The 25,489-nt window shown below is 43.2% G+C and overlaps 1 protein-coding gene across 1 annotated transcript in view; it reads right to left on the bottom strand.

Moving 5' to 3' along the window:
* The window catches only part of Cpx (synaptic transmission protein complexin), a 265,288-nt gene that overhangs the window by 182,749 nt on the left and 57,050 nt on the right, over positions 1-25,489 (bottom strand). The window lies entirely within an intron of this gene.

Here is a 25,489-nt window from a genome sequence, read left to right as displayed (position 1 = left end):
CGAATTCGAAATGAATTCATTCTGTACATATAAGCACCGCGATATAGACGCAAGGTGTATACAGACAAAACGTCTTGGAGGTACGCCTTTAACCATTTCCACTGAACTCATGTGTTACATGCATACATTTTGGCTTTTCTTCACCAAAGTTGCCGAGAATTCTGTAGCACGTTACATTTCGTATATGTTAATTCGGAACGTTATTTCTCGCCTGTCGGCAGGATCCATGTTGTTGCAACAAAATGTAGCTACTGTTAACGTGTAAATAAACTCGCTGTATGCATGGTTCACTCTCAGTTTGTACGACCACAGTACGACCTGCTTGCTGCAATTTTATATCAACTAAATTTGTAGCTGGTCGCCGCCAACATACTTTTACGTTATTTTAAAGTACGAAGTTTTAAAAATTCTTTATACCAGTTAATGTTCTTGCTTTAGAACTGATTAATGTTATGAAAAATAATTTACAATGTGCAAAAAATTAGCAACTCCTGACTTCCCATGAAACATAAAAATTTAAGTTGACAGAAATACCATGATCCCCTAGCTAGAGAAGGCTAACTAAAACTACTAATTGAGGATTAACACTGAGCAATCCTGAGTGGATATGAATTAATTCACAACTCGACTGAATCCTGTTGACGCGCATTTTCAAGCTCTTTTTTAATATTCTGTTTAAGAAAAAACGTATGCCTCCACTATTTTCTGCGTCTTCTTCCCGCACTCTGTTAAACTCACTCTCATACTAGAACCTCCCATCCAAGAAAGACAGCCCAGAATAAAAGAATTTTTCCTCGACTCTCAAGTTCCCTTATCTTTTATATCACCCCCTAAACCAACTGAAAGCGACGCTCACATATTCGAAAAAGTATCAAGCATTCCCCAGGGCTCTTCAGAGCTGTTCCACCCAGAAACTAGCGACTCTGTCGAGCTTAGAAAGAATGCGCGGGTGGTAATTGCGAGCGTGAACGCGTGAACGGCCACATGCAGACACAAGGGAGCGCTCGAAGGAAAGAAAAGCCGACTCTGGGCAAGAATTAATGAACGCTCTGCCCTTTTATCCGTTCCCATGGCCTGGTTCGCAATTTTCCCCGTCCCTCCGCGAGGGAGTCCAAAATCAGATGAAAATCTCCGCTGCCAGAGCCCCCCGCCCACAGAGTCGATGAAAAAGGAGCGTGCCCGCGCGCTCGAGAAACTTAATCGCGCTTTATTAACGACTCGACCAGCAAAATTGTTTTCCCTCTCACGGGCGAGCGGCCAGTATTTATCGAACGCGCAATTAGCGGGGTCGGGGCGCAAAGAGCGTCCGAGATATTAATTCCCCTCTCGGTGGATTATGTTGCTAGCCCGCTGCACTGGGGCTGCACCCCCGAAGACTTTACAGCCGAAGCAGATGGCGGGCGTATAAGGCTGGCCCTCGATTACTTCAGCGGACTCGATCGGTCTGCCAGTCGTAAAGTCTCAAAGCTGGAGTTACCCCCTACCCCTATGAGCTAGGGGCGGTCTAAAGCTCGGCGAAATCACGGCCAACAACCGCCGCGATAATTGCGTTTTAAACGATCAAATGAATCTTTTATCGGCCGATAAGCTCCCATGGGGGCAACTGACGTCGTTAAAAAACAGCAATCTTCGTAGTCAGTAAAATCCACGTGGGTCGCAGATGCCAAGGCGTTTGATCAGTCGGGGCCAATCACGATGTCGTTCGCTGGAATTACGCAATCAGGCTTTACGCTGCTGCTGTATGGGAAATTACAATTACGGTGCGAAGTTACAATTAGCTTGAGGCAACACTGCCGAGTTACATAAATAGACTATCAATGTCACGGTGGGATTAATGGAGCACTGATCTAGGTAAACTGCTGGCCCAAATTGCCTGGGTATTTACTTTTGAGGGAATGCTATTTCAATTCTACGACCAACAGGTTATATGAATTTTATTGTTGGTGTCGCGTGGAGTGCCTACTATATGTAGATTAGTTTATTTCGAACATGATAATGAAGAGAGCGTGTCCAGGAATATAATATCTAGGGAAATTACCTTGTTACGCGATAAAAATATGTGGAGGTGCTTAGAAGAAATTTGGAACCAAATTAATTCAGAAATAATTCAAAAATTCATTGAGGAATCAGCAGAGTTAATTTAAAACTAATTTTTTGAAGTTTTCAAACTAATAATGTTTAACTTCTACCTTGTTTATTCTATAATAAAATGGTGAAAATTGCTTCCAATCGCTACAGTACAGATTTAAGTAACATTTACTTAATGTCAGTTCACATTTATCAAGTGTCTCAATAGTTTCAGCTGGCAATGTATGTTTACTCGATAAATCCCCATGAATTAGACACTGTTGTATTTGGCGATAGGGCATTCCTACCTAACGATACATCGCTCTTTTAATGGAACTCGCGAGCCACTAACGTCATCGGATGCATCGTTTCATTAATGCATGGCGGGATTTGAAAGTCGGTTGTGGTTTCCCGCGGAGGGAACGTTAGCATAATGGCGCTCGGGATAGTAAAGCGCGGCTACTTCTACGCGAATCCTTGTTTCGTAACAGTAAAACGTCTGATTTATAGGGTAATTTCAGTTTTCAAGAAAGAATTCTTTTAAAGAAGTGAATTTTGAATGCTGGCGGTAGACGGTGTCTTTTCAATGGATAGTAGAGAACTTGATTTTCTTTTATTCGCTAAAAGGAGTGTAATAAAGAGTGTCATAAAATTGAGTGAAGAGTAACAGTCAAGAATCATCTCTCTTAACCGTATTTGTCAAGTTTTGTGTATATTTTCTCTTCATACTTTCTACTTTCTTTTTCTATTTTACTTCTTTTTGGTTCTTTGCAGTTCTTTCCTCTCCTTTTTTACATTATAACTACTTGGTTTTGTAAGAGCTGAGCTTTGAGTAAAATAGAATTAGCTAGAGAGACAATTTAATGACTGCAAAAGTTGAATTTCACCCTTCATGATACAGAAAATTACTTTATGCTTATGTTCTTTTCTTATTACTGCCCAAGCTTTCTTGTATATCTATCTTGGGAGCAATTCAATTAAATCATAATATTACAACTAAATTTCTGTCCCTAAAATTACCATTTGTCACTTATCAGTTATGACCTGCCAGTAAGATTCGCTTTTCAGTGGAATGTAGACGCTGATAGTCAGACACAGGGGTGGTCAGTGAAAACAAAATACAGAGTCTAGTAGATGTAGCATGTTTCGAAACACAATTACCTACTGCTACTAGTATATTGATAATACGAATCTAACTCTACACTGTCAAGGCCCTGTTGACGAACTTCGCTTACGTGATAAAACAGATCCAGGTCGCCAACGCTCTGTTTTCCTCTGCAGCAAGAACACACATATCGTTCCAGAGGACAAGTAACAAATGCGATTAGTTCCCAAACTTCTGTACCATGTTAGTGGACACATACAGTTGTGGACTACTGCAGAGTTTGATTAAAAGCTTCAACGAAGTGAGTAAAACCTGAGAAGATATCTGCTGCTGTAAACTACACAACCATATATTATTCACTAAAAGAATATTCTTCTACTAAGTTAAGATATAAAAAATTTCAAGCTTTTTCGTTATTATTCTCATCACAAGCGTAATAAAAAATATTGTATACCCATCCTATAATACTTACAGAAATATTACTAAAATTTGAGCATTAGTATGCAGATCAAAAAAATCAGACACTTAAGGAATCACCTACAACATAATTCAACAAACCTACATATCTAAAAGCAAATATTCAGCAAGAAGCAACCCCTGATTCTTCGTCACATTAATCACACCCCTCACACTAAACCAAACCACCTAAAACGTCAGTAGGTACCTAATCCCCGATCTGACCATTCAAAACATCCCCCCTCTGCATACATAACGCATCCACGATACTAAACAGGGTAATTCAAACATCCCCGCGCTGAACGTCTTCCTCAAGCCTAGAGCGCGAGCATCCCCCAAAAATGGGGCAAAAGAGAGATAAGCATCGATGACTGGCTATCCCTAGAGAAGAAATACGATCGTCTGCGTGGCGTCCCCTCGGCCATTTCCCCGTATTACGTAGCATTGTGTGGAAGGATTTGCGCACCGCGCGTGACAAATCGCAGCGGCTCATCGAGCTGAGTGACGGCACGCCAAGGCTGCTCCCGCGCGAGCACTACGCGAATGGATCTCTGCGGTCGAGAGAGGGATAAGACGAGGGGAAGGCTGTCCAGGAGCGGTTCCGCGACGGAACTCCACTCGACACGGTGAAAGGGGATCGAACGGAAGCTCGGAAGAAACGCGGAAACGGAGCGCTTCTGGGCTCCTTTCGACGACACCGATGGGATGCGTGTAAACGGAGTGTTTCGTCGTATCGTAGCCGAGAACGAGCGTGTTCCGGTACGATCACTCGGAATTCTCTCGTTGCGAGGGATACTGCTCTTTTTCTACTGAAGCTGATTCTTTTGGGGAAAGGAGAGTGATTTAAGGCGGAAGTTGTTGAAGATTTAAGTAGACCAGATGTGTATTGTATAGAGATGGTAAGGCTGCATCTGGAAAAATGTGGATCTGTATTATTATAGGAGATAGGAGAGCTTAATTTCACATGCACTTTCGGATGTAGTATATTGTTGGTCGTAGTGGTCATGGCGAAGTGGTTATTAATTGACGTATCCTCTATACAGAGAAAGTTGCTACGTGTAAGACGCGCGTGATATATCTGACTTGGCGTATATATTCTACTGATTTGGCTGTGTGTGAACTGCGTCTGGCGTCGGCAGTAGAACGCACAAGTCACGCGCCAGACACAGTACATGGGACATTAAGAGTATTCTTGTAATAATTAATAACTCTAAAAGGCAGTTCCACATACAATTTTGTTACTAATCAAGGATCAAATGTCTAACAACCACGTTACTGAACTGGAAACAACGTTTCTTCGTAATAACATACATTGTACGAAATGAAAGATACGTATACTGTATACCATATGTATAGTGTACCCTGTTGATAGATCCAGATAAACTGTAAATACATATCAGCTTTATCAAACACAGCGAATCGCTAGATAAATCAGTACAAATATCTCGAGAAGCCCAAAACTTCTTGGTCACTACTTCACAACCCTAATCGCAAATCTGAAACTACCCAGAACCTAAAATCCATCAAATTAAATTTCATTTGTCCAAGAATCTCAAGTTCCGAGCAACGTGCCTCGAAACTGTACAACTCCCTAAAAACCCAGACAACCGAGAAAACACGCTCCACTCGAACCCATCAAGAACGTCCATTACCAGGTGCCTCCCTTTCTGTCACAACACTCGAGCAACCGTTTGCATTTCAAAGATACGTTAGGAAACGTCTCCGAAATTCCCGACGCAGTTCCCCAAAGGAATCGCTTCGAAAAAGAGCGGGGGGGACAATATCGAAGGAGGAACGATAAAAAGCGAACGCTCCGTCGCGTGAAGCGTGTCGTCGATACAGGGAGAGTAGAAAGGACAGACAAAGAATCGACGGAATAAAAAAGATCCGGCGGAACGATTCCAGAGCGGAATCGGCTTCGACGAGGAGCGTTTACGAAGGGACGAGAAGGAGATGTAAGCAAACAACGCGTTCCGTGATATCGCCGCATCGGAATCTCTCGTTTCGAGATCTCTCTCTGGGAATAAAAGGCGTGGAAGGGAATCGCGCGTCCAAGGGCGGGGGGATGGAAGGAATCGAGCTGTTCGCGCTTGAAGGGTGAAAGAGAAGGAGGACTACTTTTCTTCGAGCGAGAATTACTTAGCCACGGATCGGCCACAAACAGTGATTTACCGCAACGAAGGAATTACAGAAATCAGCATCAGATTCTAATGGATAATTGGCCTTGTTAGCTGGTTGGGTATTCGAACAAGTCTCTCTCTCTCTCTCTCTCTCTCTCTCTCTCTCTCTCTCTCCTTCTCTCTCTATCTCTTTCCTCGATTTCCTTCCTCTCCTCAAAGCTTTCGGAACTCCGTGCTCCGCGGAAACGCTGGCAGCCGATTGGCGAGCTTCCGTAACGTGAAAGAAGAAAACCGAAGAGTCTTAGTCTTCATTAAAGGCAGGGCTTGAAATTGGATCGTAAAAGTGGAAGGAGTGGATGGTAGATAACGGGGGCATCGTTATTCACCAGAGAAGGAGCCTAAGAAGCTACGTGCACGTTGCTCTCCCGCCGTTACGTCCGACGATTAAATCCCTCGCGCTTAACAGGGATAACTGCCGAGCTAACGATAAATTATTTTCGCGGACGGACTCGGTCGCGAATTGGCTGTCTGCGTTAATTAACCGAAGAGTTAACGACCCGAGACAGGAGACGCTCAGATGGGGCGGAGGCGTCGTATCACGTCAGCGATGCAAAGTGGAATCGGAGGTTCTGCGTTTCTGTGTTTGACACCATTGCTAATATTTGATTCTAGGTCTATCAGGGATGTACTGTCGGGAGGAGAGGGGCTTGGGGCTGATGCTAAACAGCGGAATACGGAATCTGATGGACATCATTTATTGAGGCAGTGTCTAGTAGGTGATGTTTGAGGGAGTAATAATGATGTGTCGTTTAGAGAATATTTTCTAATACGAAATTAAAAGTGTTATTCTCGTTTTATAGTACTATAACATATTTACTGACATAATGGTTTCTGGTGACCAACGCTTTGAAGTTGCAATTCTTTTAGAACATATGTAAAGTAGAAATGTTGACAGTTATAAATTTCTGGAAAATACATTTATGTTGAAAAAATTCAAGTTTAAATTCACAAATATTTAGTCACTGATACGTAGACTATTATTTTCTCTGGCAATTTTTCACATCATTGTTTTAACCCTTGTCGAACAAACTTTTACTCTTGTCAGTAATTTACACGAAATAAGACACGCGTCAACACTGATCTGTAGATAGTTCATTGTCAAATATATAATTAAAAGACTTGATTCCACCCCTACTTCTACTTCTTCTCGCGAAATCACCGAAGCATTATCCTTCATTGGCAGATGCCACTCGATCGCAACCCTAAACCCTGTTCCCGTTGCGTCTCCTTGTTCCAGGTCGTTCTCCAGGCAGTGTCGCGTCATCGGAGAAGTGAATCCTCCCACGAGGCAAGAAAGACGAGACGGGAGGACTCGTCCTCCTTGTTGAAGTTCAATTAGCCTGCGTCGAACGACGGGAGGACTCGTGTCGTGTCGCCGCTGATAACGAAGGGGGCTGGGATATTCCTGAGAATCGGAGGTTCTTGCGAAGGAGGCCTCTCTCCGCGGAGGATTAATCGTCCTCCCGCGGGGGAAAGTAACGAGCAGACAAGAAGGCGAAAAAAAAATTGCCGACGAGGATGAAAGGGACTTTAGGGAATTAAAGTTCCGTCCGCGGCTGGAGTCCCAGTGTTCTCCTCAATAGTGGCGATTAAAAGCGCGACGAGGGCCCAAGGGGGAGAGGCGGAGATGGATAATGCCGCGAGATGAGACTGCTCGCGATTTTACCCCGACAAAGATGTCGAAAATGCGAAGGGACAAAAAGAAATGGCCGACGCGAGCTCGTGGAGGTACTTGTCCGTGAAAGTGGGGAAATATTCTACCGCGCAACTATCGGATAATAAATTCGAGGAGAGAATGAACAGCGATGGAGAGGGGGCGATTGTACGAATTCTATTTAGACGTAGTTCGCAGACCCGAAAGAGAGGGTTCTATAACAATGAGCCGCGTTTTGCCAGGGAATCGTTCTCTTCTTTTTACCCCGAGGAAACTCTCGAACCCAGCAAGTCCCGAAGAACCGAGGCGAGCGAATTATCATTCTCAGCGGCGTTTTAATTCGACGGTGCAACCCAGCGACCAGCTACCTCTGTTTATAAATTACCCACGGACATTCTTTCGCCAGGCCTGCTCCACTGGCAGCGGGGGCTCGCGTGCCGCGAATTCAGAGCAGCCGAAACGCGGATCCAGCTACTTCGTAAACGGTGAATGCTTTCGTAGACTTCTTTGTTTACGGTTATTACCGAGAGAACGACTGGGGATCGTTAAAGTTCTATGGCAGGGGAAGTCAGGCTTACTGGTGGAAGACGACGCTTCGCTTGGCTCTGCTCGTTCTACGTCGCCCTCGTCCCTCAAGGCTATCAGTTTGGCGCGAAGTACGAGCTTGAACTCTGACATTAATCACGCCCACGCATTGCTGCGACATCGACGCTGCAATTAACGATTTCTTCTTGCGAGCTGTCTGGGAAACGATGGATTCGTAGATGGATGTTAGCGTGGATGGAATTCATTCAGTTTGGATATCTTTTTGTTTAATATTTACGTGAAATTGAAATATAGATACTAAGGTCTTGTTTATGAGAGAGGCATATCTACTTGTGCGTTATGCAAATGAAATGCTAGTACCGTGTGCAATAATATATATATGAATTCTATCTTATTTGCATTGATCAGTTAAGTATCTTTGAGGTATTGTTATAATCTTCTTGCTTTATGTTGTGTATTTTTATTTCTATTTAGTTTCACGACTACGAACAGCATGAATTTTATATCCTTCGATTTATTTCTTGTATTGCATGGAATTATTGTGAGCAATATACGTATATAGTATAAATTATTGCTTCCAAACAGTATTTTATAGAAAATATTATTTTCCCCTGAAATATTTTTCAGTAATTCAATCTCGCTGCCAATCTTGTTTACTTGTCGTGCTTTGCTATCTCCGATAAGTTAAAAATATACACATGCTCAGCGTTCAAAAACTCTGTTCTCCAAGCATGATATATCCATGACCCACAAACATTCTCTACACCTCTCCAGACCATATACTTGCCCCTAGTTTCCAGTGCCTAAACCTTCTCTATTATTAGCACTTCGAGGTCGAAGTATTCTCACCTGCAGAAGCACAGTGCAGACGAAAATGAAACTTCTACTATTATATATTTCACGATCACTGAAAAATTACTTAGAAAAATGTTTCCAAACCACAGTACAATATATATCAAATAGGTACACTTGATAGTGTTTCCTATATGACAAAATGAAGATCCTTGCAACATAACACACGCAGTTCGTCGAGTAATGAAACCCCCTAGCTATCTCTAAAATAAAAACAAACCACTTCTCTCACCACGTAATAACCTCGAATAATAATGAATCAAAATTCATGACCACCTATATACACGTCGAACCCAATTCCCCCTCTTCCCTTGAAGTAAAGAAATAGAGCGTGAGCTGCGAACGAAATTCCCGATTTCTTGATAGCCTTCTCGCGTAACCAGTTTCTATCATAATCTGCCAGTCGTGACAGAAGCAACGAGGCTCGTTAAAGGGGGCCGTTATCATCATCCGCGATTACGGGTCGAAGTTTTGCCTGGGCGGCGATATTAATATCGGCCGAAGACCAGCCTTTCAATTAAGCAGCCGCAGTTTAATATTGCCCCGGGCACGATTTGACCCGATTCGTAAGGCGACACACCGCGAGCTCCTCGTTACCAAGTCATTAAGGCTACCAGGAAACTTCCTGGCAAGATATCGCCTATCAGAGATGAAAGTATTTCGCCAGAGTCGCTGGAACGGCCGATAATTTTGTCGGAATTAATGGGCTTTATCGGCGTGGCCGCGTTTTAATCGCCTCCCCCTCCGAGCCCTGGCTATCTCGGGCCGGATGTACGTATGAAAATGTTTGCGGGCGGAACGAAGGTTAGCCCCGAGAGCGGGATCAGGCGTTCCAAGTACGAGTTAAATGCTGTAGATAATAATTACGCACAGGCGCGATCGAGTGTTAAGCTAATGTGGGTACTTCGGCGTAATTGTACAGGAAAGGAAGTGGTATTATCAACGCGTCGATGTATTATCTTTGGCAGGTTGCGCAGCCTCGTAATAGGATCAGCGAGCTCGAGTTTGCTGCAACAGAGCGAAGGAGAGGAAACTTTCTAATCCTCTCAGCGAGGGCATTCAGAATTATGTAACGCGAGGGTTGGCGGGGCTGGCCAGCTTCGGGAAAACGTCCAATGTGCGTTTGCGCGATTCTAAGCTGATCGAAGGGGCTGGTCGTTAAGAGATCCCGTGAAGTATTCATTTGACGAGTCACGAATGGGGTTCGAGTAGGCAACGCGTTCAATTCGCTGCAACATTTAGCAATAAGCGGGAACTTTATCGGGAGTTAGAAAACGGGGTTACACCGCGGCCCAGATCGGAAACCTTCCACTGATGATCAAAGAGGGACCACCGAAATTGGCTAGGGTGTACGAGGGATGGATCGATATCGTTTCCTTGCGCAATCTCTCGTCACTGGACACTCTTGATGATTTGGGATGCGAGATTGAAATCAGGGACTCGACCATCGATGATTATCCACCGATCCATTCGTTGTGTTTGACGAGTCTCTCGCGTTCGATTCAGGCTCGAAGCGAATAAAGTGACGCAATCGTTCCTGAGGGTTTGACAAATGAAGGCATACGTTCCAGAGACCGCGAGCACGCGTAGGCGGAACCGAAATTTGCATGAAGGAAACGGGAGGGGGTTCGTCGCTGTAACTCAATGTCACGTTTCATCGCGGTCGAACGACGATAAGAGGAACGTTTCTCATCCTCGGGGAATCCTACGAGACCGGAAAGTGGCGTCCTGGAAGCCAGGAAGAGACCGTCCTGGCTTCTGGCTAATGACGGCCGTCGAAGTTTCATTGGGCTGAGTGCTCCTCGACGACGCCGAAGGAAATTTTGCGATCCTGTCTACTTTCTCGACAGCTCGCGTTGCTATGGGTCGATCCCGTTTAGATAGTCCGTGAACGCTTTCAATTTGGAGATTGATGGTTTTCTAAATGTATTGTACAGTAGTATTGGAGATATATCATCGGTCTAACTATAGAATTTGGTAAGTGGAATTCATCGCTGCTTTTATATTAATATTTGAATGGTTTTGTGTGAAAAGAGTGACAGATATGAAGCTCTTTCGAGCTCTTTCGATTTCGATGAAGGAATTCTTAGACGATAGAGGATTATGATTATGTCCACGTGATTGTAGAGATTAAGGGTGACGATTTCAAGTTATAGTAATAATTCAACGCTGCAGTGCCTTAATAATAAAGTATTCTCTGAGTACTCATCATTTAACTTGCCATACTTTCTGTGTTAGATACTAATACCATAAATAAGTTATAGAAGACAATCCTATCATTAAATACAGAATTTTTACTCATTCAAACTAATTCAATATTTCTTTAAATAACCCTTTAACCAAGTGTCATAGTCGTGAAACAAGTTCAAAATATTTCTCCAATTTTGAGCTCTCCAAAAATTACTGTTATCGACTGAATTTACTTTCTCAGCTTCCAAAGCAACACTGCATCAATCTAAATACTACCATACAAGAAACATGTAACTCACGTGTGTATGCATACCATGGTACCTATTTAAAATCACCGAGCGTAACTAGGAATGACAGCCACCTGGAATGTAGGCCGATTCGAGCGATTGTTTGCTCGACAATCGGAGGAAAGTCGTTGATTTCAGGCTAACAGAATTTCTTTAGCCCGACGTAAGGCATATATGCGAAGGGTAGCGGGCAAACGAGCGACGAAAGGCTGGAATACAGACGACCGAGGAGAATGGAATCACGCGGAAAGTCAATAGCGAGGCTGAAATAAATAAGACGTTCCCGCGAGGCGGCTGCCTCTCCTCTTTATCTTTGACCTCTTTTTACGACGGCCAACTTCCACCACTGAAAATACATGAGCAGCATAGCCTAGGGGTAAATATTTGTCGAGTTATTTCACCAGAGAGGGATGCACATGCTGACAGATTTAAGACGTCCGAAGGCAATATAGAGACGGTGGCTCGCGAGTTCGATAAGTCGTTCGAGATCGGCGAGCATCCATTTCGAACAAAGAAGAACAGTTTTCGAAACGACGACGCTTTCTATGATCGACGACACGCCGTAAGAATCGAAAGTGTTTTATGAAACTAACTTTTGATACACTTGGCGAAAACTCAATATTAATTGTAACCTTAAGTTTTTTTGTAAAGGAAGTCGATGGAAGTTTGATTCCATCTATTTCTCTATGAATCTCCTATTGATAATTATCGAGTTAATTAGCTGCGACAATGTCAGTATTAACACAGTATCAGTTATACTTAAAAAGGGAACTTAGAATATTTCACAGAGATGCAGCTGAGGCTTTCAATCTTTTCCTGATTACCCATTCTGCACGTACTCTTTTATATTTTATTTTTTCTTACTATATAATAAAATACGATCGCGTCTTTAATATTTTTATAAGAACACTTTCGAACTCAATTCCTAAAATTCCCATTCTCTCTCAAAAATCAAAGAGATCCAACCTAGAATTGTTTCGATTTGCCTTATCCTATATAATTCAGTAGAAAAGCTGGCCCATTGAATGCAAAACGAACGCAGGCGAAAGTTTTCACGAGCGAAAGTTCCTATTTTCATGCGCATTCTCAGGCCACTTTTCGCGTGCCTGGAAACGGAGAAACCCAAGATTGGCAATCACAGTTGCCGGGACATTTGCGCGGCAGCATGGCGTTTAATAATTGGAATAGTTTCGCCTGGAGGCAAACAGTCGACGACGCGGAAACGAGGCGAAAAGCTCCAGAGATCCTCTGTTTTTCCTTCATATCGTCCGCAGGAAATGGCCGATAATCGTTCGAAGTTAATAATTTCGAAAGTACACGCAGAAAATAAACTCACGTTTCTCGCGGGGACACTTTTTGGCAGTTTCATATCGGACGAAATTCTATCTGGACCACTGAAAATCTTCATTTCGTCGCTGGATCAATTGTCAATCGCCTCTGGCAGTAACGTTTGGACTTATGGCTCTCTGAAAGCTCTCTGGAAGCTGTCATAAAGAAATCGTTAGAGGTTGCAGCGCAGGAGCGAGACAGATCTTTCGAGTGAAATGCAAACGAAATTTTCAAAAGGAAGAAGGCATGCTTTATGGCGACCGATATAAAAGAGGACTCTTTGAGCTGTGCTAGCTTTCAATAGCAAAGCCTTAGCTAGCCGAAAATCAAGGAGTCACAAAGTGTAAAGCAGCCTCAACGAAGAGGGCTTCGAGCAACACGAAAACTAAACCAGCCTCCGCCAAACGCTTGATATTCTGGCGGTTTCGATCGAACGTTGCCCACCATTGGTTCCTGCCACCACCGGATACAGATATGCTACGCGTGGATCGGAAATCGGACGATTTCATCGCTTTACCTTCGGTCGGCCGAATTATTTATTCCTCGCGATATCAGCTTTCGCGTTTGAATGCACGCCGTGCTGTTGCGTTCTATAAACGAGTTTCCCTCGTGAAAATGTCATTTTTCTGGGGGTGGTTCAAAGTTGGTGGTGTGCCACCAAAAATTATCATATAAAAAGAATAAACTGAAATGGCAAACGATGAAACTGTGGAACGAGTTCTGATCGATATATTTTATTAAACTGTATCACAATTTTTGCATAATTCGATTATAAAACAGTCCTCAGTGCATGAAAACGCTGCCAGATCATATCGTGACAGTAGTAATAGTTATTAGCCTTGACAGGAGAGTAAAATCGCAATTATTCACAGTCTCTGTTACTCAGAGCTACTATTACTCTCCACAATAAAAGATCGATTGAAACTTGACCTACAATTTCCACAAGTAATGTAATTAATCACCAGAAGTGTGCTTTAATGAAAGTCTCACGCTAGTATATTAAGACCTACATTAGTTGTAACTGGATTCAAGTAATTCAAAATATCCGCCACGAGAATGAAGCAGAGATACGTGAAGAGAATCAGAAACCCTAATTTCCAGCGATAACACCTATAATCTCTGCAAGAGGAACGAAAACCATGAAAGGGTGCCAATAAAATTTTCGCCTCACACGGACAGACGAACTCACTAAAGCGGACAGACGAACGATCGCGTGCTCCTGCAGCTTATCGATTTCTAATCTATCAGAGCTGTCTCTGCGGCTTGAATTCGCGTTCAAAGGCTGTGCTCCTGTACACAGGCTTGCGGATTCCTAGTTGGCCGACGTATGCCATTATGGAGGTCAAGAAACCGCGATAAGCTGGCCGTAGGACAAGAGAAGCTGGATCGACTAACGTGAACGCGTTTGTCTGCGCCGCAATAATGGTTGAGACATACTACTAGCCCACTCCAGGAGCCTATCTCCTCCCTCTATCACAGAGTAGCCTACTTCGAGTCGGAGTTATTGCCGTCAGATAGCTCGCGCTGCCTTCAAAACCTAGAAGAACGTCCTTAAACATTTGATAGCTTCCTTTCTTGTTCGTTTTCGCCGAGACAGAGGACACAAAAGCGATTCCAGCCACGATGGACTTTACGATCGAGAAGCTCCATGGCGCGGCCATTAGCCAGCAGGACGTGTATTTTCGCCGAAACAAGCAGTACTCTGTTTGTCCAAAATTATTCTTTTCTGCTCCATTACTCAGGTCGGTGTTTCACGTGGGAGCCAGACGAGAACGTATAGCAGGGAGAGAGGGAATGCTGGCACGAAATGAAAGGGGAGCAGTGGTGTGTTGATTTGACAAACGACTGGCAGCTGCCGAAAAAAGAACGATAAAATCATCCATCAAGCTCGTCGATGGTTCTTGAGGAAATTACATGCTACTGTGATCATTCGCGATTCCAGTCGTCGCGATGCTCGAAATACGTCAGGGGTAATCTACCGTGACAGGATTCTCAAACGAGCATGATTAATTAACCCATCGCGGAAGACTTCCTACGTGGTTCTCCCCGAGAGCGAAGGATGATTCTGAAGGTTGGATAATCGGAAGGGGAATTTTTCATTTCTATATTCGTTGGGGCGGTGCTGCTGAAAAATCAGCAGGCACTGAGGCTGCGACAGACGAGAGAGATCTATACTGCCCATTAACCTTTGACGCCCACCCGATGCGTTCGTTCCTCCGCTTTGATAACTCATTTAATGGCCTGTCCAGCCTACCCGCACTTATTATCTCCATTAGTGATCGGTCGCGACTGTAATTACTTTGACAGTGCCAGCGCAACGAGACTCGTGAAATTAACGAGATCCGAATTCTGTCGTCAAAGAAATCGAGAGAATCGATTTAGGTGAATCTCCAAATAGATTTTTTTTTACTGTGAGGATTGTTGGAAACTCTACTGCCGAGAGAGTTAAAGCTTTTTACAGAAATAGATTCATACTAGTTTTTGAAGATTTGTATTAACTTTACAGGACTTATCAGTAGTTCTGTCTTTGAGGATTATTTTTTAAAGTTAGCGGTCTACTTTTGAGATGTTAACAGTCCTGTGACTCTCCTCTCATGTGGGTGAAGAAAATATGCACAATGATTCATTATGAACATCTGCTCATGGCACATTTTTTCGCTCCTTCAGTTTTGTAATATTTTTGATAATTCTGTGAAACTTGTATCTAGGCATTTCGTACCTGTAATTCATATTATCTAGTACCTACTGCTTAGTAGTGAATTAGTGTCCACTAGGTGAACTGAGAAAGTGTTCGAAATGTAATACAGAGTATTTCACGATACTAAAGGACAAGACTCACCCACCTATTCACCGATCTATTCCTCCATCGACAATTGCTTCCCAAAAGTGTGTAGTAATCATGGGTCACCCTTTGATTTACAGTGCGCCCATTAACTCGACACAGTCGTTTGTTTCGGGTAGAACGAATGAAAAGCCTTTGTTTCTGTACGCTGCACACGCGACTCGTTTACTCTGATTGGATTCCAAGCGAGCGACGTCTGTGTCAAAAGATAAGGGACGCCCGTCCTCGTCTCTGGAGGCCCATTCTGCGCGGAAATCGTATTGGACATTGTGCAAAGTACATCAAACAAACATGGAACGACTGAAACGTTACGGGCCACTCGATCATTCCTCGGAACGATTTCCTTCGCTCCCACAGGAAAATCTGCAATAACGCGAGCGCCGTCCACACAACCGTTTTTTATGGCAGCGACATTTGCAACTACAATGACGTGCTCTGCGAGAGTATTGAGTAGGACGCCCCTTTGGACACGGTTCCTCGATACTTTTGCATCGGGGATTAGAATTCAAGACAGAGCCAATACTGCGATTTGCCGATGCTGAATCATTTCTTTTGAAATCTCTTCAGTCCATGTGCGTCTATAAGAATGAGATAATAGAAGAAATTCGAGAGATTAAGGGCGGTCTTTTGGCTAATATTAAATATTGGCGATATTGGTTTCAGAGACAAGCATAATACATAGATACGTTCTTAGAAGTAGAACTGAGATGATAGGTAGCTTTGGTCAGACTATTTTAAGTATGACTTGTGTATTCCACTACTGTGATATCTTTGCATGATATTTGTGATTTTTAAGTGGAAATCTTGAGAATAGAAATTACAATTTTTTAGCCTTCCAAGATCCTACTTGAACCTTCAAAAATTTCTGAAAGTATTACAAGAGTATTCATAAAAATGAAAAATCTATAAAAACTGTCATTAAAAAATAGACGAAGAACTGATACACAGTGACTTACAGGCTCGATCCCATCCTCTTATACTTTTTATTTTATCTATCACGTTCCTAGCTTTCATCTGATGTTGTTATTAACTTCGACCAATCAACTTTAATAATCCATCACGAACAAATTTGCGCCGTACAGATATTTATTAAGCAAGCGATCTTAATTCGCTCCGTACTAAGTTGACTTAATACAACTCTAAATCGTCCAGCACGTTTCAGCTAAATTTTCCCCAACGAGAACAGCGAGATAACTGCCGCGGCTTACATACATGCACGTACACGAAGGTAGAAACATTTAAACCGTTCCCCAAATATGTGATTTACAATGAAGATCAACCGACCAACTTCAAGCAACTCCGATCCAACTGGAAACGACGCAATAAATACACGATATAATCCTCGAGCAGGTGAAACGGAGCGTGGTGGAAAGCAGTGTCCAGCCGCCGTTGGCCGCAAGCACTTTAGCGGACCGGTCTGTCTGGCACGGAACAATGTAGCACCTGTCATGTACCGAATATTTGTTCTGGCAACCGGAGTACACCCGTATCCGAAACTTCGTTACGTGCCGTGGGTGCAGACGACGAAACTTTCCAACTACGACACAACGACAGATGGGGAACCCATACGCGGTCCAAGTACCGTCAAAATTTTTCTTCAGCGTAAATACTGTGTCCCCCGAAACGCTTCCACGAGAAGGGAGCACGAACTCCTGTTTTGAATTATTCCTGCGTGGTGTCTGGGTAATTCTTACGCGTTCTCGTTAGGAAGATATTGAGGTGGTTGAAGAGGGTGTGAGAGAGAGAAAGAGAGAGGGGGAGGACAAGAGTAAAGGAATACGTTTCGTCCTGGGTCTGCTAGTGGACTCATCAGTAAGGGTATGTAGCAGACCCTGCCTTAACCCTTTGACGTACAATTTTCTTTCGTAATATTTTCACCTTTGCTGCCGATCTAAAACGTGTAACCATCTTAAACTGCCAACAGAAAAGCTCCTATTGAGCGAACATAGACATCTCACGCGATGGCGCGTGATCGGTTACTTGCGAAAAATCCTCATCACGCATTACCGCGTAATCGGCAGCGAAGATATTATTAAAAGTGCAGGAGCCAGACTCGTCAAAGTACGGCAAGGGGTTAATCGTTGGTATGGTGAGGACAGAAAGTTGTATTTGTAGGAAAGGGTAATTAGATGACTACTTTGAGGAACGTGGTAAGTATGTATGATTACTCTCGATACTGGCGAAGTATGTTGTGGAGGTGCTGTTACAATATTATCACTTAGGAAAGTAATATTAGTCTGTTATTATAATAGTAGTAGTTTGATATCGTACAAGGTATTTAATTATGTGCTAGCCCTGTGAATACTGTATCTCAGAGCCTGTTTGGGATTGAGACTGCCAACAAGTTTGGTCATGCAACTGCACTCACAGTGACAACTCTGCTACCCTGCCCTGCGGTTTACGACGTTATTTGCTCTTAGCGTTAGATCAAAACTAGCAACAAGTTTGCTATACAAGATCGCACTCACGCTGCGACAATTCTCCTATCTTCTGTTGTGGCTTCGGATGTTATTTACTCTTGGCTCTCCTTACGAGCGTTGAAGAGCGGTCTTGGTCTTGGTACTCTAGGCGAATGCATCTAATCTAAACTACCATTCAATTTCCTTAATGAAGTATGGAGATATTTTGTATCTTTCAGTAGATGTACAGCTACAGATTGGGGGAAACTTGGGAGGTATTTCCAAACTTCTATTTCCAAACGTCTAATGAAATGAAAATTAAGAATAATGAAATTATAATTTTATCTACTTTCTTTCTACTAATTTCCTTGCGCTATTTTTGATGGCAAATTTATACTGAAGACATTACCGAAGATTAGGAATTAGTTAAGTATCTTTTTCCCAATATTATCTATACACATACATGTAAGTACATTTCTGAACATTAGCTCTGAACATAACCAACTCATGCTAATATTTAAATACATGTCTAAGCAGCATCTACTTTAAAAGTCTTTCTAAAATACTTCAGCCTTACGACAAGTCGGCTGTTGTTCAAACCTCAGAAAAACCCAAACCACTCTAAATGCTAATTAGAAGTTTCAGCTTCCTGGCTCTCTAATGAGACTCAATTATCCACCACCGTCACCATTTTATTATACAAAATTCTATAATGGTTCGTCCCACTATCCAACGACCAAACTTACGACCACATTATATCCTTCCTATAAAGCACGCTCGCATTTTTCTCGGCCGTTCCACCGCAGCATCCATAGCATCCTGCGCCCCATCTGGCAGCGCGGGGACCGAGCCCACCGCGTGGTTAATTAGCAATTATTCCGCGGCCGCGGGCTTCCGTCACTAATCGAGTTCCAACCATCCGATCTCGACTCGATTCGACGCACTTAAACGCAGCCGGATGCGACTGCGGAACGATCCATTCACGAGCCATCGAACCGCCGCGGCGAACGGAAACCGCTGCCACTGACAGATGTTGCGTGCACTCGCGCGCTGCCGAACTCGTCGAAACGCTATCTTAGCCCAGTGATCAGGTGTGTCACTTTGTATCAATCGTGGCGAGCTTTGATAGGCGATCGTCTTGCCCTCATGCGGGTTGCATACACCGAGTGCATGCAGGCTAGCGCTATGCATCTAGGATCACGATCATGTTTAATGTCTTCCTCATCGTTTCGAGGAGACCAGAGACGTAATAGGGGTCCAATCAACACGTGAAAATAGCTTTATAAGAATTTACGAGGTTCTCGAAGGGTCCTCCTCGTGAGGGATAGGCTAGTGGAGGAGCGTGGAAGAATACGAGAAATACGAGGTCTCTGTGGCGTTGCACGCGGTGTATCTTACTCGGAAAACAGGTACAGTTCTACGAGTATCTCTTCATTTGTGCTAGTCCTGTGTTTACTCGGTCGCGAATCCGTTAGAACGTTGGTAAAGCCAAGTTTAGGCGACGCTTTTGTCAGTGGTTCTATAGACGTAAATTGACGACAGCGTTTGTGAATGAATAATGGTTGGTGGTATCGTGTTATTATGTAATGTTCTAATTTTGACTCCACTGGGGTAACTGATCTCGTAATAAACGTGGTTTGGTTGGATATAGGTTAGATGGATTTATGCTGCTTTTAGCGTTAGTGGTTTCTTGTTATGTATTTCCTGAAGCTGACAGATTTTGATCTATCATTTCTTATTTATAAGAACTATGTTGTTTAATTGTGAGGATACTTTTGCAAGAGTAATGCTCGTTTTTTAATGAGTGTTTATTAGTTTCTAAAGCTTGAGAAATTAAATAAACCAATAGTTTCGTTCGAAGATATACGTATCTGTATTTTGTGCGCTGTCTTATCTTCTTAAGAGATTTGACAATTTGAAAATTTTAATATTGGAATGCTGGGAATTTTGAGAAATAGCTTTGAGTATTTGAATATTTGAACAGGTACTTGAAAATTTGAATGGTTGAACTTTCGGATTTTTGAATATTTGAATATTTGAATATTTGAACATTTGAAAATATGTAGACAACGTTTGAGAAGCTCTAATTCTTCTAATCAACCAAAACGACGCCCGCAGAATTAGAACAGTAAACATTTCAAAATCCTGTAGAAAATTTATGAACAGTTTCTACTCCCAAATACTCCCAAAACAGCCAGAAACATCTATCGACGCCATACTTAATACACCAAAACGTTTAATACCTTTCGCCAACAATTTCTTTCATACGAAGCTTGTTTACACCAATTTCACGGTGCTTCGTGCCCAAAATTGAACACACACCCTCACCGCAACCAAATGCACCGCCAAACCCAGGCTCAACGGCTCGGAAGAAGCAAATAGGCTAACACAGTAGCCCGACAGATTCGCAAGCTACTGGAATTTCATGTGCCACAATAGTTCCAGCGATGCGCGTTACACTGTCAAGCGCGATACGAAGAGCGATATAATTTAACATAAAGTCTCTGAGCGAATGGGGCACAGCGGAGTGTTTAATGGTATTACGAGGGTAACGAGATCTGCGACGAGGTCTCGCGAGCGTGGCCGCGAGGCTGCGTGTCGCGTCGACGCTAAAAGCTCGAAACGCTGAAAGCGGCTCGCGCGATTTCAGCCCTCGCTTGGCCCCGTTTAATTAAACGCGCCGCGAGGACCTTTTATTACGAATTAGCCGCGCACGGGCCGCTTCATCGATCGCGCGAGCTGGTCAGTACAGCTCGAAGGGCTCTCCCCGAACGATAATTGCCAGCGGAAGGTTTATTCGCTGCTCGCGGAAGGAGAGCCCCGCTCGAATGCCTCGGCGATGATGGAACGACCAAGCAAAACAGAAAACGCGATTACGCCCGTCGAATGTGTGCCGCAGCTGCCAGACGCCCTTCCTAACCGTTTTAACCTTTATTCGTCCCTCTTGCATGATACCGCGTCAAAAGCAAATTGCACGGCAATTTTCTGACTGCGATGTCCGCTATTTGCAAGTTACCCTGCCGAGGTAAATAAAAGAGGCACGAGCTGTGTTAAGGATGCTCGGCTTATGCTAAACAGGTCGACTCTTTCATCCAGAAGCGACTGTAAACGGTGAATCTGTTCACACTCGACGTGGTCGCTATCCGTCTGTTAACATGGTTACTACAGTGTTGAAGATTGAGTTGAATAAGGGACTTCGCGTGTGAAATACTGTTACTACTCGGTTTTGATGTTATGAAATCAACGTTGTAAAGCTAGCGCATGGAGTTATTACTGAAAGTGTACTTTTGAGGGTGGTATCCAGCTTTTCCTCTGATGTGGACATAGTTTTGTAGGATAGCTGTACATTTCTGAGGCTATTCATGAGCATGTAATAATTCTAGTATATACATGTATCTATATAGTAGGATAAAATTTAATTACATGGACTTGGTGAAATTAAATAGAATTAAGAATATAGGTGAGAATTAGTAGATTAATGTAGACTTAGAGTTAAGGGAAGCGTCAAGACCTCTGGCTGAAGGAATAAGTAGTTAAGGTCAACGTATGTAGCAGTAATAAAAAGACATTCCAAATAGCTAGCCATTCAAATCAGCCAGTAGCTAGTAGCGAACTAACCCATGAAGGATACATGACTAAGGACACATTGAAGCTAACACATTCCCCTAAATCAGGAATACAACGAGCAATGTAACAAGGAACTATGTCACGAAATTTGATCCTTAACACAAAATAACTGACGTTTCGACTCCGCTATTGAACACTGTGGAAAGAGAGTGCTCGAGGCATTCGCTGTATCTCCGATCAGAAAGGGGATACCGATGCTTGCCGTGAAATACGAACGACAATCCGAGGCGAGGCAGCGCTGCAACGAGAATTCATTAGGAGGCACGCGAGAGAATCTGGAACGAGCCTCGGCATCGCAACAAATCGATTCTTCCAATTACAGTTGGAATCGACCGGACCTATTTCCCGGCCCGTTTTCTCTTTCGACCCCCGACCAGCACACAACCTCTACATTTATCTGTCCGCTCGACCGTTTGCTGCTGTATCTCCCTATTTATCTTTGCCGCCCGCTGCATCTGGCTGCTTCCCTTCGTGTCTCCCTCGCGCGAGCTTTTGTACTTCGACGGGCAAACACGCCGATCTGTGGATAATACAATCTGACAGGAGGGCGAGTAATTAATAGTCATGGACGCACTTGAGGGAAGGGAACGAAACTCTGAGATGAGGTCGTTTTCGAGAGCTTGCGATGGGATGGGTCACGTGAAAAGGAGTTGCAAATTCTGAGGGCGTTTCTTGTCTTATACCAAAAGTCACGCTACGATATTCAAGGACAAGGAGGAATCGTTAAATCCTCTAAGAATCCTTTAGTAGGTGAGATTCGAGACTTTAGACGTCAGAATGAAAAATATCGCACGTCATTTTTCCTCGTAACCACAGAAATAGAAAATGAAATAAATAAATTTTCACTTCTCTAACTGCTCTTGCTTGTTGAATCCGAAGGTACTTTAAATTTCTGTAAAAAATATATTCCTTCGTGACGTAGCCTTCTACGTCATATCTAGAACATCTACTGTGGATAATATCTAAAAAAAGACTCGACAGCAGAGCAAAAAGAGAAAGGGTATGCATGACCTCCCCTAGCAGTGCTCGAAACGAGGACAACACAGGTACATGACGACGACGAATTTGAATCTACTCACCCTTACACTCGTAAAGTGGACCAATAAGGAATCTTATCGTGCTCCATGAATTTTTCACGAAATCAAATTTGACGAGAGCCCCGACACCTGACACTCCACGCCGCGGCTTTTAACGACCCAATAAAGTAACATCGCGATTGAGGACAGAGTAGGCGGAAATATTTTTCGGAAATTACATGTCTGCGCAGTTAGCGACTGGAAAACGAAATTCAAAGTTGCGCTCGTAACGTGTCACGGTGAAAGATTACCCGAGATAAGCTCCCCTCGTAGCGAGGCAGCCCCTTTAATTAGTGCTCGAAGCTCTTTTCCGCCGAGCGGGCTGGGTTGAAACGCCTCGGAAGCTCGGCTTTAGAAAACCTGGGCCACGGATATTCGACCCAGTTTTTCGAGCATCCGTGGGCGCGGGAAAAGTGCAAAGACGTATCTAGGCCTACGTCGACCCCGTTCCTTCTTCCTGTTCGCCTTCGCTGTCTCGCGCATGGATTTTCGTCCTTCGTAACACACAGCACCCCTTCACCTTGTTCCCATCCAACTCGGAGAAATAACAGAAGCATGAGCGAAATTAATATTCATGCACGTAAGCTCTAACCTTTCGCTGGACGCGGAATAAAATTTTCACAAGCACGAAGTCGACTTTAATGTCATTTTTAATGTTTCAAAAATCTGAAACGTGCTGTATTTATGAGAGCATTCGGTTTGCTGACGCAAGTAACGACGACTGCCATTATCCAGCTGTACTCCGCTGGCATTTTAGCGTGCAAACTAAAAGAACGAAACGTTATGTGTACATGAACTTTTTTTCCATTGTTTCTTCGTGTATGGTCGATCCTGAGAAAATGTCCCACATTTTTGTTAAACCTCTGTAGGAAACGGTGCTTGCATCTATTCAGAACAGGTCGTCCCACGGGCTTGTTAACGTAAAAGTTCAAGCTATTGTTTCTCGACTGAAACGCGTCGTATTGTGCTGCTACCCCCGACCTCCTACGAAACTAATTTCAATAGCATTTCCGTCAATTTTACCATTTAAATGGCGAAACGAGATGCTCGGCCGACTTATCTGCCGCTCGTACTACTTGCAGCCTATTTCGAAGGCACAGGGAACACTGGAACCGTACAATCTTCCTCCTGTGTTTCCCTTCTAACGAAATTCGTGCAATTTTCAGAACGCCTGATACCTCGTTCTCTCTTACATTACTTTTGCGCAGCGAACACGCGAGGGAACGACGAGTACCAAAAACAGACGCCCTATTCCACTGTGACCACAAAAATTCTATCTCCAGCGTGATGAGTTTCATTATCACGGCTGTTGCATCGTTGCATTTCAAATGCAAATAGGTGGGGAGGCAGGGTCAAACGTTAAGCCTTGTTCAGATTAGTCAAGTTACTCGAATTCAAGTCACTTGACTGACCTGAACGTGCCTCGACGAAATAGAAACTTGAAGGGACGCTTCAAGTCAAGTAAAATAACAAATTCACATTGGTCCAATTGCCTCAAATTACCTGTATTCAAATCACTTGAATTCAAGCCACTTGGCTGATCTGAGCTTACCTTTAGGGGGTGTATGAGAGGGATGTGTTTGTGACTTTCTGCGATCGAATTGGAAAAGCTTTCTATCTGATGCTTCCTACAGCTACTGTAGGAAGGATCCCATGGGCGGATGGAAATGAGAGTCAAATTGTCACAGAATTCTGAAACTGGAATATTTTTTTCGAAAATATTTCCTTTCGTCCTTCGCTGCTTTCCCCTTTTACGAATTTATGAATTGTTTTATCGCTGAGTTTACCATCGAATCGACGCCACTGCGTTATTTATACCAGGGAATATAAAAAGAGATAAATTTCGCTGCGACACGGGGTGCGCGAGGTGCTTCTATTTTTCTATTGTCATAAATCTTTATTTCGATAATATATCGCGCAGTATTTTGAGGTTACAGCTTCGACCGTGGCGTTATAAATTTTAAACATTTTGCCTGCAGCCCCGCTGCGACCAGATGTACCGAGCGAACTTCTGCAGAACTTTCGCTGCTACCTCAAAGATTCGTGGTAAGACTTTGACAACTCGTGCGCTGGGATTTTCTGCGTTTCTTACAAGTTTCGATACGTAGTCGCCTTCTACACGTTCCAACAATGAATATCCTCGCGATGATCTGTAAGCCTCGAGATTTCTCGTGGTATAAATCTGTCGACCTGTATTTGTAGTTGATATAAAATACTGGATAAATTCTGTCTGCTTAATGTAAGACAAAACTCCTTGATTTCGCAGCTAGAATATTCATAAGTTAATTAATAAGTCATAAGTGACATAGTGACTTCCAAATTTTTTTACGAGCTTTTTATATAATATCAAGAAGACAATATTAACAAAACTGTTTTCAATTTTTCTCAAAATTAAGGAACTTAATGAAAACCAAGATTAAATAAAATAAGATCGTAAAAAATAGTAGGGTCAAAATAAAATAGAAATTAGACATAAGGTAGACATAGAAGCTCAAATCTAAGCATCTCTTAAAATCATCTAGCGAGCATTCAAGTTTGTTACTTGTTAAAAAATATCCCTGAATTTTTGCCTGACTAACTGCACACTAAAACAATTCCCTTTCGCGTTTCAATTTTCACAACTCCAAGAAACAGTAAAAGATCTTAGTATAAGCACAGTTCAGAAAGGATGTCAGAATCGAGAATCCCGCTTATGCAGATGTAGCCAATTATACCCCGTCTGCTTATTTGACACCAGTCCCCATCCTCCATCATTCTTCCCGAGCGATGTTGCACAAGTTGCGCCGAAATGCAGGGCTCTGACGAGGCAGCGCGTCCTAGCGAGATTAGTTATTAGATTACAAGGCCAGCTCAGACCTGCCTGGTAATGGAATAGATAT

Source organism: Calliopsis andreniformis, chromosome 9 (genome assembly GCF_051401765.1).
Source record: "Calliopsis andreniformis isolate RMS-2024a chromosome 9, iyCalAndr_principal, whole genome shotgun sequence".
Classification (NCBI taxonomy): domain Eukaryota; kingdom Metazoa; phylum Arthropoda; class Insecta; order Hymenoptera; family Andrenidae; genus Calliopsis; species Calliopsis andreniformis.
The sequence above is the reverse complement of the archived record's forward strand: the minus strand, read 5'-3'. Positions and strand labels throughout refer to the sequence as shown.